This window comes from Mirounga leonina, unplaced genomic scaffold (assembly GCF_011800145.1).
Source record: "Mirounga leonina isolate KUSES-001 unplaced genomic scaffold, KU_Mleo_1.0 Mir_126, whole genome shotgun sequence".
NCBI lineage: Eukaryota > Metazoa > Chordata > Mammalia > Carnivora > Phocidae > Mirounga > Mirounga leonina.
This window is the reverse complement of record NW_023270314.1, coordinates 17,702,425-17,719,860: the sequence shown is the minus strand read 5'-3', so window position 1 is coordinate 17,719,860 and position 17,436 is coordinate 17,702,425. Positions and strand designations below refer to the sequence as shown.

Here is a 17,436-nt window from a genome sequence, read left to right as displayed (position 1 = left end):
CATGATGAGAAAGGCATCATTTCTAGATATTTCTCGCTAGAATAGAGAAAATAGGGGCACCTGGGTGGCTCAGTCAGTTGATCATCTGACTCTTGGTTTCAGCTCAGGTCACGATCTTGGGGTCCCGGGATCGTGCCCCATGTCAGGCTCTGCGCTCAGCACGGGTCTGCTTGTCCCTCTGCCTCTGATCTCCCCCCTCCAACACTCTCTCTCTCTCTCTCAAATAAAGAAAAAATCTTGAAGAAAAAAATGTAATTGACTACTTTTGTTTACATGATCACATCTAGCCAACTTACAAATTCTATCATTAATATCTATCAGATATATGTTTTAGTGAGTAGGAACAAAGAAAAAGAGCAACAAGAATGGGTCCCAGACTTGGAAATTATGTCCATCACATTAACATCAAACATTACTCCCTTTGGTGGAGGTGGGAAAATAGAGACAATGTCTAATAAATACAGGGATCAGCTAAACTGATTTTATATATTATTACTCATTTTCTATAATCTTTTTCTTCAGCTAGAAGTAAACATTTCTGTTTTCTTTAAACATTTGGAATGATCTCATAAATTAACAGTTTATCAAAAGTTTCAGTACATTATTTTGTATCCAATAACATGGCTAGTTTGTGTGCTGCCATTTTTTATTTAATTTTTTAATTTCATATTTTTCTTTTTAATTTCACACTTTAAATTTCATATGTAAATAACTTGATAGTTTCCTTACCACTCACCATTTTAAGTCTATAGGCATAAGTCTATAAGTCTTAGTATCTCAAATTTGTATGGTGCTTCTTACTATGATTCTAGTTTCAAAATCTTTCTCTGGGCTTCTAGATCACTCTGCACACATAGCTAATTAAGTGGCAATAAGATAGCACAGTAAGGCACCTAGCCCATTATACTGTGTGTTCTTTAAGGGAACAAGCTTTGTCCAATTATCTTTATATCCCTAATATCTAACATATTGCTAAGCATATTTTGGGTGTTAAATATGTTTGCTGAATAGAGTTTTATGGTTCACTAAATTTATGTTGATTCATTTTACCTCCACAACAACCCTTGAAAAATGCTTTATGATTAACTTCCTTTCTCAGGTGAGGAAATATACTCTGAGCAGCTCAGAAAGTGATTGTATAAGGACTGGAATCTGGTCTCTTAGTTTCCCCTCCCAGATGTTCTTTCCTGCTACTCACATGATCATAAGGACTATATCCTCCAATTATAAATCAATGTTTAGCTATTTAACAAATTGTAGGGGCACCTGGGTGGCTCAGTCATTAAGCTCTGCCTTCGGCTCAGGTCATGATCCCAGGGTTCTGGGATCGACCCCAGAATCGGGCTCTCTGCTTCTCGGGAAGCCTGCTTCTCCCTCTCTCACTCCCCCTGCTTGTGTTCCCTCTCTCGCTGTGTCTCTCTCTGTCAAATAAATAAATAAAATCTTTAAAAAAAAATTGTAGGAATCAGTCAATTATACTTACAACTTTTTTTAGAGAAGAAATTTATTTAGATATAAATCACATGCCATAAGTTTCACCCTTTAAAAGCATACAATGCGGGGCGCTTGGGTAGCTCAGTTGGTTAAGCATCTGCCTTCAGCTAGGGTCATGATCCCAGAATCCTGGGATCAAGCCCAGCAGCAGACTCCCTGCTCAGTGGGGAGCCTGCTTTTCCCCCTCCGCCCAGACCCTTTCTCTCTCTCTCTCTCTCTCTCTCGCTACCTCTGTCTCTCTCAAATATGTGAAATATTTAGAAAAAATAATAAAAGCATATAATTCAGTGGGTTTTAGTACATATATGTTTTTTAAAACTTTATTTTTATTTTTTTGGGGGGGAGAGGGGTTAGAGGGAGAGTGTCAAGCAGCCTCCGCCATGAGCGTAGAGACTGACTGCGACTTGATCTCAGGACCTTGAGATCACAACCCGAGCTGAAACCAGGTGTCAACGTTTAACACACTGCACCACCCAGGCACCCTGGGTTTTCGTATATTCACACAGTTGTGTAATCATTCATCATTAAATTTATCAGATCTGTTCCTAAGCCAAGACCTAGAATCCTCTTTTCTTCATATCACAACATGTTTTCACGAATTGCCTACCTGGACCATTAGGCTTTATTTGTTTATTTTAGTTGAAGTTTAGTTGACATGTAGTGTTCCATTAGTTTCAAGTATACAACATAGTGATCTGACAATTCTACACATTACACCATACACTGTTATCACAGTATTATTCACTATATTCCCTGTGCTGTACTTTCCATCTCTGTAACTTATTTATAATTAGTTAGGAGTTTGTAGCTCTTGATCTCCTTCAACACATTTTTTAACTTATTCTTGTGCCTTTTCTAATTATAGCCACTGAATTCTATTTCAATGAAAAACCCCTCTAATCTCAAACTTTCCTTGCTAAACTAAACATTTGCATGTACATCCTGATGAAAACAGAGAAAATAGAACTCTTTTTTTTTCTCCTTTCTGTATTTGCTATCAACTTGGGGCCTATAATTTTTACTTGGATATATCTCTCTATCCGAGTATATATACTCTTATATAACTGTGGTCATTTTTTGGTGATAAAATTACATAATTTCTAATCAAAATTTTATTCTAGAATTAAACCTTCACTTTTGTTTCCTGAAAGTTTTTAGCATGATAAAATGCCTCATATTCCATAGCACTTTTATATAAATTTAATGCCAATGAGGCAGCACCTTTCCCCCCTTATTTCACAGGTAAAGAAGTTATAGTCTAAGCAAGTAAATGTCTCATCCAAGGTCACAAAAATACTGAATAGTAAAGCAGCGATGCATATCAGGTCCTGTGACACCAACTTCAGGGAGCTATTCTTTTTACTTCTGTATGTAATAGGGTATATTTCAGGCTCTCCATGTGACTGGTTGTTTTGTTTGTTTTAAGGTTAATGTCCTTGTAGCTTTCCAAGTTTGTTTTAATATCTTTTATAATGTCAAATGCTTTGCTTAGAAAGATTGTCCAAATTTATCTGATTTATCTTGTTATCTACAGTTTTTGAGATAAGTAGGTCTAGTGCTTTATCTACAAACAGGAGACAGTGTTCAACTACATTTTTAATTCAGAATACTGCTCCCTCTAATCAGCAGAAAGCTAAACTAATGCTTTTTTTCCTTTTCACTAGAACTCAAAATTTGAACTTTGCTGATGACAATTACAATACTTTCACTACTTACATTGATTTACATTAAAACCAACAAAATGCCACATTCGTTCTTCATTCATTAACAATTATGTGCTTTACAGTTAATATAGAAATTCTAGGATTTCCTGTTTATCTTCATATTTTAATCCAAATCCCTGAAAAGTAATTTAAGTATTTGCCTTACAGCTTAATTCAAAACAGAACTCAAGTAAAATAAGTTATGTCCTTGATATAGTTCATCATTTATACGTAGAAGTCTTGACCAGGTCTTCTTTTTCCTAGAGTAGTGTTCTCTCTAGTCACCATGGAGTTTAAAAGGAGATAATAGCCAAGCTTGTAATTCTGAAAAATGTACTCATGAGTGGTTGGAGACCTAAGTCATAAAATTTTTCTTGTTGCTTATCTGGTTTTTGTTTAATTTCTTTCATAATCAATATATGCTGTTTATATTCAGATTTTATTGTTTTCAGACTATATTCTCATATAAATTCTTTATTAGGAAATCCTATCACTCCTTCCAATATATTCCCAATACCTTAATTTGGATAGTCATTTTAACCTGGATTTTTATAAAAATCCCCCAAATTATCTCCCTCACATTGTCTTTCTTCTGAGAAACCCCCCTTCCATGAGCTGCTAATTGAGGAATGCTAAGGTTGAGCTATGAGAATGCTGTAACCTCCACAAGATGCACCCAAGCACCTCAAATTCACAGATACGCTAAATAGCCCTCTCTTCCCTTACCCCACCCAAATCTGCCACTACTCTAGCTCCTGAGTCTTGGCATGACCACATACCCAGTTAGCAAAATTAGCAACAATGAGTTTCTTTGATTACTCCCTCTTCCTCATCCCACACATTTATTCATTCATTCATCCAACCATCATTGAACAAATATTTAAGGCACCCTATGTAACTGGGACAGTACCAAATACTAATCATTTTGTTCTTTTTGCCAGATTTCTTTCTTTTCTTCCCTTCGTCACATACCAAAATTCTATTTGTCCTTTAGGACCCAATCCAAATGGTATTTGCAATTCCTATATAAAACCTTCTCTAATTCCTCCCCACCATCCCCTGTAAAAATGGTTTTCTTATGTGTCCAGAGAATTATTTACTTACATACTATTATCACAATACCCACTGTAGCTTGATACGTATTAGAAAGTTATCTGTAGCCCCTCCACTAAGTTATATATGCCTGTCAAATAAAAATGCTTTACACATCTTTAGTTTCCCATCAAGAGATTAGTACAGATATTTGAAGGTTAATTACCAACATAATCCAAAATTCCAAAAGTTTAGCAGAGCAGAGAAACAGAATATTTAGGGCAAAGTTCATACTTAAGAATCCATGCAAGCAAACAATTACTTAGGAGAAGGTAACTGACAAGAACAGATCCCTGTCCTAGGAGAAAAGTGATCTACTGTGTGGGTAACCAGGTAAGGATGCAATCAGGAGCAAGATAGTTTTATTTTAAATATTAGAATACAAGCAAAAATAAACAAGTGAAACTACATCCAACTAAAAAGCTTCTGGACAGCAAAACTTCTAAAACTATCAACAAAATGAAAAGGCAAACTACCGAATGGAAGAAGATATTTGCAAACCCCATATCCAATTAGGGGTTAATATGCAAATACCCCAAATATACAAGAAACCCATACAACTCAATAGCCCAAAAAAAAAAAAAAAAAATCAAATGGGCAAAGGAATTGAACAGGCATTTTTTCCAAAGAAGATATACAAATAGCCAAGAGGTACATGAAAAGGTGCTCAACATCACTAATCATTAGGAAATGCAAATCAAAACCACAATGAAATATCAACTCACACCTGTTAGGATGGCTATTATAAAAAAGAGAGAGCAAATGCTAGCAAGGATGCAGAGAAAAGGGAACGCTTGCACACTGTTGGTGTAATTATAAACTGATGCAAACATGACAGAAAACAGTATGAAGTTTCCTTAAGAAATTAAAAATAGAAATACCATATGATCCAGCAACTCCACCTCTGGGTATATATCCAAAAGAATTGAAATCAACATTTTGAAGAGACACCTGTATTCCCATGTTCCTAGCAGCATTATTCAAAATAGCTAAGATACAGAAACAACCTGTGTCCATCAATGGATGAATAGATAAAGAAAATGTGAGATACACACACACATACACACACACACAGGAATGTTATTCAACCTTTAAAAAGGAGAAAATCTTGTCATTTGCAACAACATGGTTGAACCTGCAGGGCATTATGCTAAGTAAAAAAAGTCAGACAGAGAAAGACAAATTCCGGGGTGCCTGAGTGGCTCAGTTGGTTAAGCATCTGTTTTCAGCTCAGGTCATGATCCCAGGGTCCTGGGATCGAGCCCCACGACGAGTTGCCTGCTCAGTGGGGAGCCTGCTTCTCCCTCTCTCTTGCCCCTCCTCCCTCTCCTTGTTCTGTCTCTCTCTCAAATATTTTTTTTTTTAAAAAAAGGGCAAATTTCCCATGGTATCACTTATAGGTGTACAAACTTTCAGTTATAAGAAGAATAAGGTCTGAAGGGTTAATGTATAGCGTGGTGACTATAGATGATAACACTGTATCGTATAATTGAAATTGCTTAGAGAATAGAGCTGAAATGTTCTCACACACAAACAAAGGTAAATATGTGTAATGGTGTACTTGTTCAATTAACTCGGGGGAGGAATTCTTTTACAATATATATGAATATCAAGTCATCACACTGTCAATATCTTGTCAATTTTACCTCAATAAAACTGTAAGAAAAATAAAAAAAATGCTAGGTTCCAAGAGCCAACTGAAACTCAGGAGCAACAAGAAGTCCAATTCCCAGGGATGGACTATTCTAAGAGTACTTTGACAATATCATGGAGCTATTACTCCTCAACTAGTCATAAATGACACTTTGAAGGCAAAACAAAACAGAGGTTGCAAGCAGATCAGTGGCCCTAATTATGGGAACCTGAGAATAATATGGAACTGTGCAACCCCCAAAACACCTCATCAGAGATACATTTGATTGCATTTGATGAACAAGTCTTCAGGTTAAAGACTAAATCTATCGTGTGGCCTAGAAATTTCTGAAAAATATGGACCCTGCCTCCCTCTCAAGGCTCATCTAATACCACTGTCTACTTGGTGCATCCTCTGAGCTTCAGCCATCCTAGCCTCCAGTTTCTTCATATGTCTCTCCCAGTGTCCTCTACCTTTCTTCCTTCTTTCTACATGCAGCTCACTCATCTTTTACTATTCCCCTTAAGTAAGTATAACCTCATTTACCTCATCACCACAAAGAGGCTGTAAAACACTTAAGGCAGGAACTGTGTCTTAATTATTGTGTTGGTGTGGGGGGGGGTATACAAAACATAAAAATGATTAAGATAGTAAAATTTAAGTGTACAGTTCAGCTGTGTTAAAGACCATCGCCACCATCCATCTCCAGGACTCTTTTCATCTTACCAAATTGAAATTCTATACCCATTAAACAATAACTCCCCATTCCGTTTTTCCCCCCAGCTTCTGGTGATGACCTTCTACTTTTTGTATCCATGAATTTGACAGTTTCAGGTACCTCATTTAATTGGAATTGTAGTTTTGGGGGGTTTTTTATATGTATGTGTGACTGGCTTATTTTACTTACCATAATGTGCTCTTCCAGGTTCACTCATGTTGTAACATATGTTAGAATTTTGCTTTTTTTCAAGAATGAATAACATTCCATCCAAATGTGTACATACCACATTTTATTTATCTATTCATCTATAGATGGACACTTGAGTTGTTTGCACCTTTTGGCACTTATGAATAATGCTGCTACAAACATGGTTCTATGAAATCTCAAGACCTTGCTTTCAATTCTTTGGGATATACACCAATAAGTTTAATTGGTAGATCATATGGGAGCTCTATTTTCAACTTTTTGAGAAACCACCATACTGTTTTCCACAGCAAGCTGTACCATTTTACATTCCCACCAACAGTGCATAAGAGTTCCGATTTCTCTTCATCCTCACCAACACTTGTTACTTTCCATTTCTTTTTCTAATCTAACAGGTATGAGTGAGTATTAATCATCTTTTTTTTTTTGGTTGTCAAATGATCCTTTATTGAAACATTTTCCTTTGTAGTTAACTAGCTGGGCATTCCACCGCACCACTGTTGATGTCATCTATGATGTCATGAGGGTGGCGGCCGTCAACATTGCAGCCCACAGACTGGGCAGTCCCCAGGATTCCTTTAATGGTTCCAGAAAGTTCTCTGGCTAAAGATCGGTGTCGCATCTGTTGGGCAATATCGACAATCTCATCAAAAGTGATATTTCCACAGTGCTTAATGTTTTTCTGCTTCTTTTTGTCTCTTGCTGGTTCCTTGAGGGCTTTGATAATCAGGGCAGAGGCAGAAGGTACCACTTCAATCTGGGCCTGTCTGTTCTGAATGGACAGTTATCATTGTAATCCTTAGACCCTTCCAATCACTGGTTGCCTTGGCGATGTCATCACCGACCTTTTTTGGAGACAGACCCAGCAGGCCAATCTTTGGGGCCAGGGCAGACATGGCCCCGACTTCGCTACTGGCGTACCTCAGGTACACGACTTTGGTCTCGTTGGGGTCGAACTTAGGCAGCATGGCGGAGGTGGCTGGTGTCAATGAACCCAGATTCGGGACAACCAAAGAAAGTTGCACCTTTGCCTCCCCGAGCCGAAAGCCAAAAAACTATTAATCATCTTTTAAATCATACACGTCAAGGCCATGGCTGAGCATATAAGTTTTCAACGAACACTTAATGGAATCCACTGGAGAAGAGCTGTGCTCACTAGCATCCAAGGGAAGTAGATACACATTGCATGGGGTAATTCCATTTCAAGAATAATTGGAGGAAAGCCCATTTTGTTCTTCCTTGCAGCTATGCTAACATAACTTCTATCTTCCTCCTTTCTTATTTGAGGTGTTTTAAACTATCTAGACGTATTTACAACACTGGAGTGAGAGATTTCTCTAATAAATATAAAACTCCTTATGTTCTACCACTCAATGAAATAGTCACTTTTCTATGTGTGTCTTTTTCTATATACATATTCTATTGTGTTAAGTAAGTTTCCACATGAGCAGAAGACATACAGAAGAAGAATACCCAAGCTGACCTGGGGAAAGAATGCATATATTATTACAAAGAAATGTTAAGTTGCTCCAGATTAAAAATGAGAAATGCTGAGGGACTAGATCACAGGGTGTCTTGATCTTTTCTCGAGGGTCAAGCTTCAGGGAGGAGGTGACATTTGAGTGTATCTTTTTCTATGTGTATATTCTATTGTGTTAAGTATTCAGAGAAGCACATGTAGCATTCTGAAAGTAGGCAGTCATCAACTCAATCAAGAGAAACAAATAATGCAATATATGTTAAGAAAAAAAAAAGAAGAAGAAGGTAGCAGGAGGGGAAGAATGAAGGGGGGGAAATCAGAGGGGTAGACGAACCATGAGAGACGATGGACTCTGAAAAACAAACTGAGGGTTCTAGAGGGGAGGGGGGAGTGGGAGGATGGGTTAGCCTGGTGATGGGTATTGAGGAGGGCACATTCTGCATGGAGCATTGGGTGTTATGCACAAACAATGAATCATGGAACACTACCTCTAAAACTAATGATGTAATGTATGGGGATTAACATAAGAATAAAAAAAATTAAAAAAAAAAAGAGACACTAATTAATCACCTGCTAAATATAAACACTGGGCTAGGCCCACTGGGGTTACCAAGAAGAACCCAAGGACTTAACTTGCTCCAAAGAAGTGACATAAAGACTGGGAATAACCATCCATGCTCCATGGGGGTCCTATATCAGAGGAAGTTCAAAGTCCTCAAACACAATAGCTTAACTGTAAAGGATAAGTTAAAGAGAATCTAACAGCCATCCATTATGTATCTAGTGCAATGACTTGATTCTAAAGGAACACACTACGCCCCCATTGTTCCTTCTATCACTTTGAATGAAACATGTCCAGCACAACACATGCATTATATCAAATAGCACTGGCAGGCTGCCACACTTCTTTCAATCTCTACTAATGCAAAGCACTGGAAACTCAAGTAAAAGTTGAACCAGCTCCTTGAACCATTCAAAATAATGTTCACAGGGATGTCCTCCTTTGAAATACTAAGCATTCCTATTCAAAACTTGAAAAGCAATCAAGAATACTGACAGGAGGAGTGAAAACATATCAGAAGAAAGCAAAATGATAAGCACTTACAGTCAGGATTTATGGAGTACCTGTTTCTGCATAGTATTATATGAATTGGGGGGAAAGATAAAGATGATCTATTCACCACTGTCAGACATTCTCCAATAAGGAAAATAATAGTCCAAATAGCATATACACATGAGCACTGAACCTCATCAATAGGTGTGCAGTCCCCCACTGCTGTAATCTTGGTTCTGGCCTGGTAATGTCCCCATGGTCAACCATTGTTTAATGAGGTCTTCATGTTGGTTCAATGGGTATTTATCACTTAATAGATATCACTGCAACATATTATCATTTAAAACACGTTGAAAAGATGTTCCTTATCTCCTTCCCACATTAGCTACTCTCCTAGGTGGAAGTAAAGATGGTTAAAGATTTAGAAAGTAAAATAAAAAAAAAAATTCTGCTCAGCTGACCTCATTTTCTTCTTCCACATACAACTTGTTTATTCCAATTTCTGGACCTTTCATCATGCTATATTATCTACACAGTGTATCTTCTATAACACCTTTACTGGCACTTCCATTACAACTCTGTCAGTATTCTTACTTTTCCCTAACTCACTCCATTCTCCAAGCCAAACACCACTTTTTTTGAGCTCCGTTCTGTACAATGGTATGTTAATATAATAAACTTGAGCTTCAGCCCCCTACATCTTACATGGCTTAGTAGTAATGCACACTAAAGCAACTTGCTCATTTTAAACCACTATATAAAAATAAGAGACACACAACATGGGCCTCACTCTCAGGGTCATTACTTCAAGCCCACATGCAGCATTTTGAGCTTGTTGTGTTTGTGTGGATATAGGTCTCTTTCTTTATTTTTTCAGAGGTACTATGATTAAATCATGATGATAATCACAGTAGCTTCCAGGAGTAAAAAACTGGACAGAATAAAGAATATGTAGTGGAAGAAGAACAAGTAGAATGACTTTTTTAAAAGATCAAATGATTTGTAGCTAAGAACAAACGTGTCATTGGAAATAGAGATTATTGGCAACAATAAATCATCTGGAGGTGCAGCTGGGCAACAGGAGATGAGCTGGCAAAACAAAGCTGCCATACTAGGAATGTCTGAGGGAAAGTGGAAGGTAACCGCTGAACTGCAGTCAACTGTTTAAACCCGTTATTAGGAAATAGAGGATCTGTCTTACACAAAAATCTAGTGACCCAAATCAAGTAACTTACACTTTAAGAATTATTTTCCCGTCTACCTCAATACCTCATTCAAATACTGGTAACAGAAATTGGAAGACTTACTATATTATGTCCCCAAATAAAAATATTCATGTGAATTATATAAAAGCAATTTGTTTGTTCCTTTTCAAATATATAACACTCATTTAAAAATGCATGTTTCTATACATCTGTCAAAGACAGATTATAGATACTATTAGTAAAGGTCATTTGTGTCCATGTCTTCTCCCTGGGAACACACGTATGAATGCAAATTAAAAGTGCACTACAAAAATGTTTTAAGAGTTCCAAGTGCCTCCAACCCTCCCAACTTACATAATGTTAACAGTCAAGGGGAAATTATATTTCATCTCTTATTATAATCAAGTACATAGCCTCCAACTAGGACTACATGTTGAAAATATATTTAAGTTCTGATTTCCTTAGAAAATATCACTTAGGGGGCACCTGGGTGGCTCAGTCATTGAGCGTCTGCCTTCAGCTCAGGTCATGATCCCAGGGTCCTAGGATCCAGCCCCACGTCCAGCTCCCTGCTCAGCGGCAAGCCTGCTTCTCCCTCTGCCACTCCCCCTGCTTGTGTTCCCTCTCCGGCTGTCTCTCTGTCAAATAAATAAATAAAACCTTAAAAATATATATATATCACTTAGATCTTTTTTCTAATTATAGCTTAACACAGTGCTTCCCAAACTTGTCTTCATATTAGAATCACATGGGTTTTTTAAAAATTCCAAATCCCAGTCTGTCATACAGAGCAATTAAATCACAAGCTCTGGAGGGTGGAACATAGGCATCATTTTTTTTATATTCCCCAGGTAATTCCAACACGCCAACAAGTTGGAAACCACTGTGTCAACACAGAACTCCTTAAAGGAAACCTGATTACTCCTTGAGAGGATTAGACTTTGCTGCACATCAGAATCATGTGGGAGTTCCAATATCCCTAGACCCCAGCTGCACCCCAGACTAACTAAATTATAATCTTTGAGGGGTGAGAGCCAGACATCAGTTGTTTTTTAAAGATCCAAATGTACACCAAAGTTTGAGAACCAATGCCTTAGAGGATGGTTTGAAATACTAATCAAAATCATTACATGTCTGGAGAAAGAACATCATTGATACAATAAAAATTCTTATTAAAATTCTCCAAAAAGAGAGAGGGAGAGAGAACAGGAGCATATACTCTGCTATGTAAAGATAATGATGCTCTAGTAAGTAGACCAGCTACTAGGTTAACAATATTGAAAATCAAGACAGAGACAGAAAAAAGCTAAGCAGGAGAAGTAGAGAAAAGCAATTATAACCTGCTGTCATTTCAAGATGTGTGATTGAATCTTTCAATCTCTAATTTAAAAAAATACATGCTCCTGTCCTATTCACTGCTCTTGCCAAATGTGTACATCTAGGAAAATTTAAAAGGAATTTCAGCGGTACAAAAAGATTTCCAAATACTCAGATATGTAAATTAAGTAACTGAATAATTTCAAAGCCAGAAAAGGTCATCTCTCATTTCTCACCACCCTTCTAATCAGTAGTGTCTGGCCATTCTTTGGTTCTCTTGAAAATTAGCTCAGGAAAAACAAAACATATATTACATTTCAAATGCAACTGAATGGGTGGTTGAATTAAAAGGATTTGATGAGATCATTTTTAATTGTTTATTTAATCTTTACTTATATGTAAATATCTTTCAATGAAATGTTTAAGTATCATTTAAAACAGATTTTAAAAAGTATAATTAGATGTGCTGTCAGATGGAAAGACAAATTAAAAGTGCAACTCACACTGTTACAGTAGCAATACCACCCAGGAGCAGCTGATCTTTTGCACAATGCTCACAGCAGAATGCAATCCAGTCTCTACAGCACATGTGATTATAAGATTTATAGAATACTAGTATTTAAATTAGTAATCAATGCAGTTTCCTTTGGTGAAAAAACCTGTGTGCTACGTAAATGAGGAAAAGATCTTTTTGTTTTTTAAACTTCTGCAAATTGACTGCCTGGTAAAAAGCCTCAGTTATCACCAGTTCATCTAAGAACTGGCATGCACTACCAATTGCTAATACATATTTAAGATAAAGTTATGTGCAAACATTTATGCAGTCAATCATTTTGGGAAGAGTTAGTAGTTGTTATAAATGCAAATCCAGCAGACCAAAGCCTGATGACCAATAGATTTCTAAATTATCTGCACAGTTTCTAATGCAGAGGTAGGTGTGATTCTAGGTATTTGTTTTCTTACTTTGAAACATCAAAAGGTAGACCTTTAAAAATCACTTGCCCATTTTCATTGGTTTGGAAGAATTTCTTATAGATGAAAAAGTCAAAGATGAGATAATTTGCCTTTTCAACTTCTTCAGTGAGCCGCTAATGGACTCACCAGTTGCCCAATCAAAAGCAATGTACTTTTTTTTTTTTCAACAACCTGAGTTACTGTTCCATGAATTAAACAAGGTGGCCATCAGACCGAGATGGCCCTAATGCTATGGTGGCCCTTGTAAGCAAACCAGAACCGAAGCCTTTCAATGCCTCAAGGTTACAGAATTGAAACCTAAGGACAACCAATCACAAACACCCAACTAGGCATTAAGCTGTAGCCAAATAATTTCCTTTCTTTGCTTCCATACTCTTTCTATGTCTTTCCCTGGCTCCTGTAGGTAGAGTGCTCCTAACAACTTCTGGTTTGGCACTGCCAGATTCAATCAATTTTTGGTCAATTAAACTCTTAAAATGTTGAATATGCCCCAGTTTATCTTTTAACATACATAACTCTGAAAATAAAAATTATAAAAACAATTTTAAAGTGGACCCTCCCTGCAAGTAAAAAGAAACACACATGAATCATCTAAATCAGCTTTTATCTGAACAGTGTAGGGGAGCAAATTTTGCTGCCCCAAAACATGCTTCTTTGGCATACTGATTATTCAATATGAATAATATTGATTATTATGGATTACTGAACACTGACTATTCAAGTTGGTTATTTTTTAAAAACTTCAGACACAGAAAAGCTCATAAATCCAAGAAGTTACTCTTTTGTAAAAGGCATTTATATGTATAAAGGAAATCTCCATTTTAAGGGTGTTTTCCCCAGGGATTGGCTCTAAACTCTAGAAACTGTTATCAATGAAGAAAGCATGAACTTAAATCTGCATAACAACCTTACTCTTGTTCACTGTGCTGTTTTGGTAACCTCCCATAACTGATTCCTCATTCCCAACACCTTCTTTTGTCTGTAGCTGGAGATGGTATTTAAGGTGATGGCTTTGGCCATTTTGGGAAGTTACTCAGTTTTCCTAGGTCTTTCTCATGTATACAGTAGGTACACATGTTATTAAACTTTTGTTTGATTTTCTGTTATTCTGTCTTCTGTCAATTTGATTCTTAGTGCAGCTAGAAGTCATGAAGGGCTTAGAAATTTTTTTCCTCCCCAACATCACCATTGTTTATTATGATCTGTAGGGAACAAGAGCAGGCCACCCCAAGATGGATCACTTTGGCATGAATATTATTTTGGATTAAAAGCAATAAAAATGCAACAGGTTCAGGAAAAGCTCTTTATCTCCCCCTCAAATGCCTACCAGAAAAAGAACAATTAACAGAGATTCCTCTTTAACGAAAAATCTGCGTAAAAGGGCAACCATTGTTTTCTAAACATCTCTCACCTTTCTGCTAATAGGTTTCCTCCCCTTTCTATCCTCAGACCCTATCCCCCTCTCACTAGCTCATCTAAGCTTCACTTTGCCTTATTGTCCTTGGAATTTCATGTCTGTGTCGATTCCCTGTACATACAAAACTAAATATGACTTTATCCTGTTAATCTGTCTCATGTCAATTTGATTCTTAGTCCAGCTAGAAGGACTGAAGAGCAGAGGAAATTCTTCCTCCACAATAGATCCAAACGTTATAAAGAAAGTGAGATAATTTAAAACTAATTCTAAGCACAAAACATTTTGCAATTTTTCATATGAATTGGCATTATAAACTACATGTACTTTAATACCAAATGAAAGACTCAAGTAGACTTTTCTCCCTAAGCTTTATCAAATGATTGATGTGATCAGCATTTCACTTCTTCTTTTTGCAGGGTTTTTGGATAGAATATTTTGTCTCCAAATTTTAAAATGGCTCCAAGTTATTAATATTAAGTAAGTATCCTTAATATTAATTATCTCCTTCCCTGAAAGATGGTCTATGTTTTTCACATCTACACTAGAAATATTATGAAGAGCTCTAGCAAATTATGAAATGAAAATGACCTTCCTATTTGACATTATTCACCCAAGTGTATACTGACTGTTGTGGCTTCCATTGCAAAGCTCAAACAATGGATGTACTGCTGTCAGCAACCCCTTTCTGACTAACACCTCTTCTTTTGTAAAACTCACTCAGTAACCCCATACCTGGCCTCTAAAAAGAATAAAATTGCATTTTATGACTTAACAGCTGGTAGACAAATGAAGTAAAATTGTCACTACTTTTAAAAGCCTAGCTTTCTCTAGGCTGCATTCATTTAATTCTACAGGTCTTTGTCATTTCCTAGAGTACACAGCCATTCTTTCATTTTGTCTCTCTCACCGTAAGATAAATCAATGCAAAACAACCACTTCTGTGAGCATCAGTCTTTCTTTCAGCCAGGCTCTTACAATGCAAACATAGTGGTGTCCTCAATTCTTCTGATCAGTACACAGACATCTTTTGATTGGAGGGAGTAGTGAGAGGGTGGAAAACGTAAAGAGGAAAGAAGGAAATCATAACACAAATTTCAGTAAAGATTTGTCTCTTTATTTTAGATTAATAATTTCTTTTATAAAAATGAAAACATTCCTACAATGTTGACCATGATTAAGCAGTGAAGGGGTGTAGAATTTGCCCCCAGGATATGTCTCTTTGGCATAATGATTATTTTTAGGACATAGCAGACAAGAGAAGCTGTGAAAACAAAATATAATTGCCCTTTTCTAAGAGATATTTCCATTTATAAGGGAATCTCCATTTGTAAGTGTGTCTCCTTTTCTATACAAAGAGGATGTCTAAATCTCTAGAAAATTATCTACAGAGAAGGCATAGACTCAAATCTGCATAGCAACCATACGCTGGATTACTGTCCTTTGCCTGGTAACCTCCCTTAGTTGGCCTCCCCTTCCTCCAACATCTTTTGTCCTTAGCTAAGAATGTTTTTTAAGATGTTGCCTTGGGCCATTTGGGGCAATTACTCAGTTTTCCTGAGTATCTCCCATTAAACAGGAGGTATACCTGTTATTAAACTTCTGTTTGTTTTTCTGTTAATATGACTTTTATTATAGGGGATGTTTTGGCCAAGAACCTAGAAGGTGCTGGGAAGGGAAAAAATTCCTTCTACCCTTCTAGACTCTTTGGCTGATCTAATAACCAAATTAACATAAGCCAGACCAACAAGAGAGTAACAAATTTAATTACACATTAATGGGGCCCCCCCGATAAGAATATAAGATCAGAGACAACTCTGGCAATTGAGGCTTTATGCCATCTTCAGCTAAGGAATGGGATAGGGGCTTGAGGCTTCAAAGAGGAGGAGAGTGATTCACAGGGTAAGAAGATCTTTGGTAATTAGATGTTTGTCCTGTCATACAGATAGGTAATTCAGATAAAAATTTATCTCTTGGTAATAGCTTTCTTTCTGGGCTAGACTCCCTATTTAAATTCTTTTAGGTAAAGGGAGAGGTAAAAATTTTTCTTGAGTCTGCTAGGTCCTGATTGCCTTTAGCTGAAAATAGTCCACATGCCAAAGTGGCACATTTTGGGGAGACTTGTTCTGAACTCCATCGAAGAGTAAAAGGAAAATTATTCTTCCTCCCGCATAGCAACATTATTCAGGTTTTACTTAGCCATGAGTATTTATTGAGCTGTGCAACTTTGGGCAAGCTACTTAGATTCTCTGTGCCACAATTTCCTATGTGAAAATGAGTACTATAATATTACTTCTCTCAACATGAGATTGTTAGCTTAAAAAGGATAATGTATATAAAATACTTTGCCTGCCTGAGTAATTGTCTAATTAAATTAACCTTTATTTTGAAAGCAGAATTTAATGAGGAGCTCAAAAAGCCTACCATCTTTTATAAATATATTCTAAAATGAATTTAGTGAATCCAGTATCCTTAACTACATTTACAGTATTCTTATCTACATCATATCCCACATTCCAAGACATATTCTTATTAATGTCACAAATACTCTTATTGGGGGACTAATCATTTCAAAAATGAAAGTGTATTTTGAAATTGAAAAGAAAGGAGAAAGTTGCCTATGAGAATAAAGTTGAATTGGCATACATGTAGGTCAGACAGAAGTAGTGGGAGGAGAAGATGAAGAAGAAACAGTCCACAGGTCTCCACACACACTAGCGCACAGCAGACCTGGGTGTCCTCCTGATGATTGGCAGCTCTCAGAGTTGAGGATGCTTTGGATTCATCTGGGGAGCATTTGAGTCCATCTAGATAAAATACAGATTTTTATCATCTCAACCTAGGCCTGCTGAATTAAAACCTGTAGAGGGCAGAAACTGACATTTGACAGTTCCACCAGTGACTGTGATATCAGTAGTCCATGCATCTGAAAGGACTCAGAAGAGGTCTCCCCAAAATGTGCCACTTTGGCATGTAGACTATTTTAAGCTGAAGGCAATCAAGACCCTGCAGGCTCAAGAGAAATATTTACCCCTCGTTTAACACCCTAGAAGAATCTAAATTGGGGGTCTTTCCCAAAGTTAGGTTTACTATCAGAGATAAATTTTATCTGCATGACCCATCTGTATGGCAGAACAAACATCT

The 17,436-nt window shown here is 36.9% G+C and overlaps 1 protein-coding gene and 1 pseudogene across 1 annotated transcript in view; both read right to left on the bottom strand.

The window, feature by feature from the left end:
• TAFA2 (TAFA chemokine like family member 2) overlaps positions 1-17,436 on the bottom strand; it is a 451,862-nt gene that overhangs the window by 216,961 nt on the left and 217,465 nt on the right. The window lies entirely within an intron of this gene.
• On the bottom strand, positions 7,265-7,830 carry LOC118008643 (annotated as a pseudogene).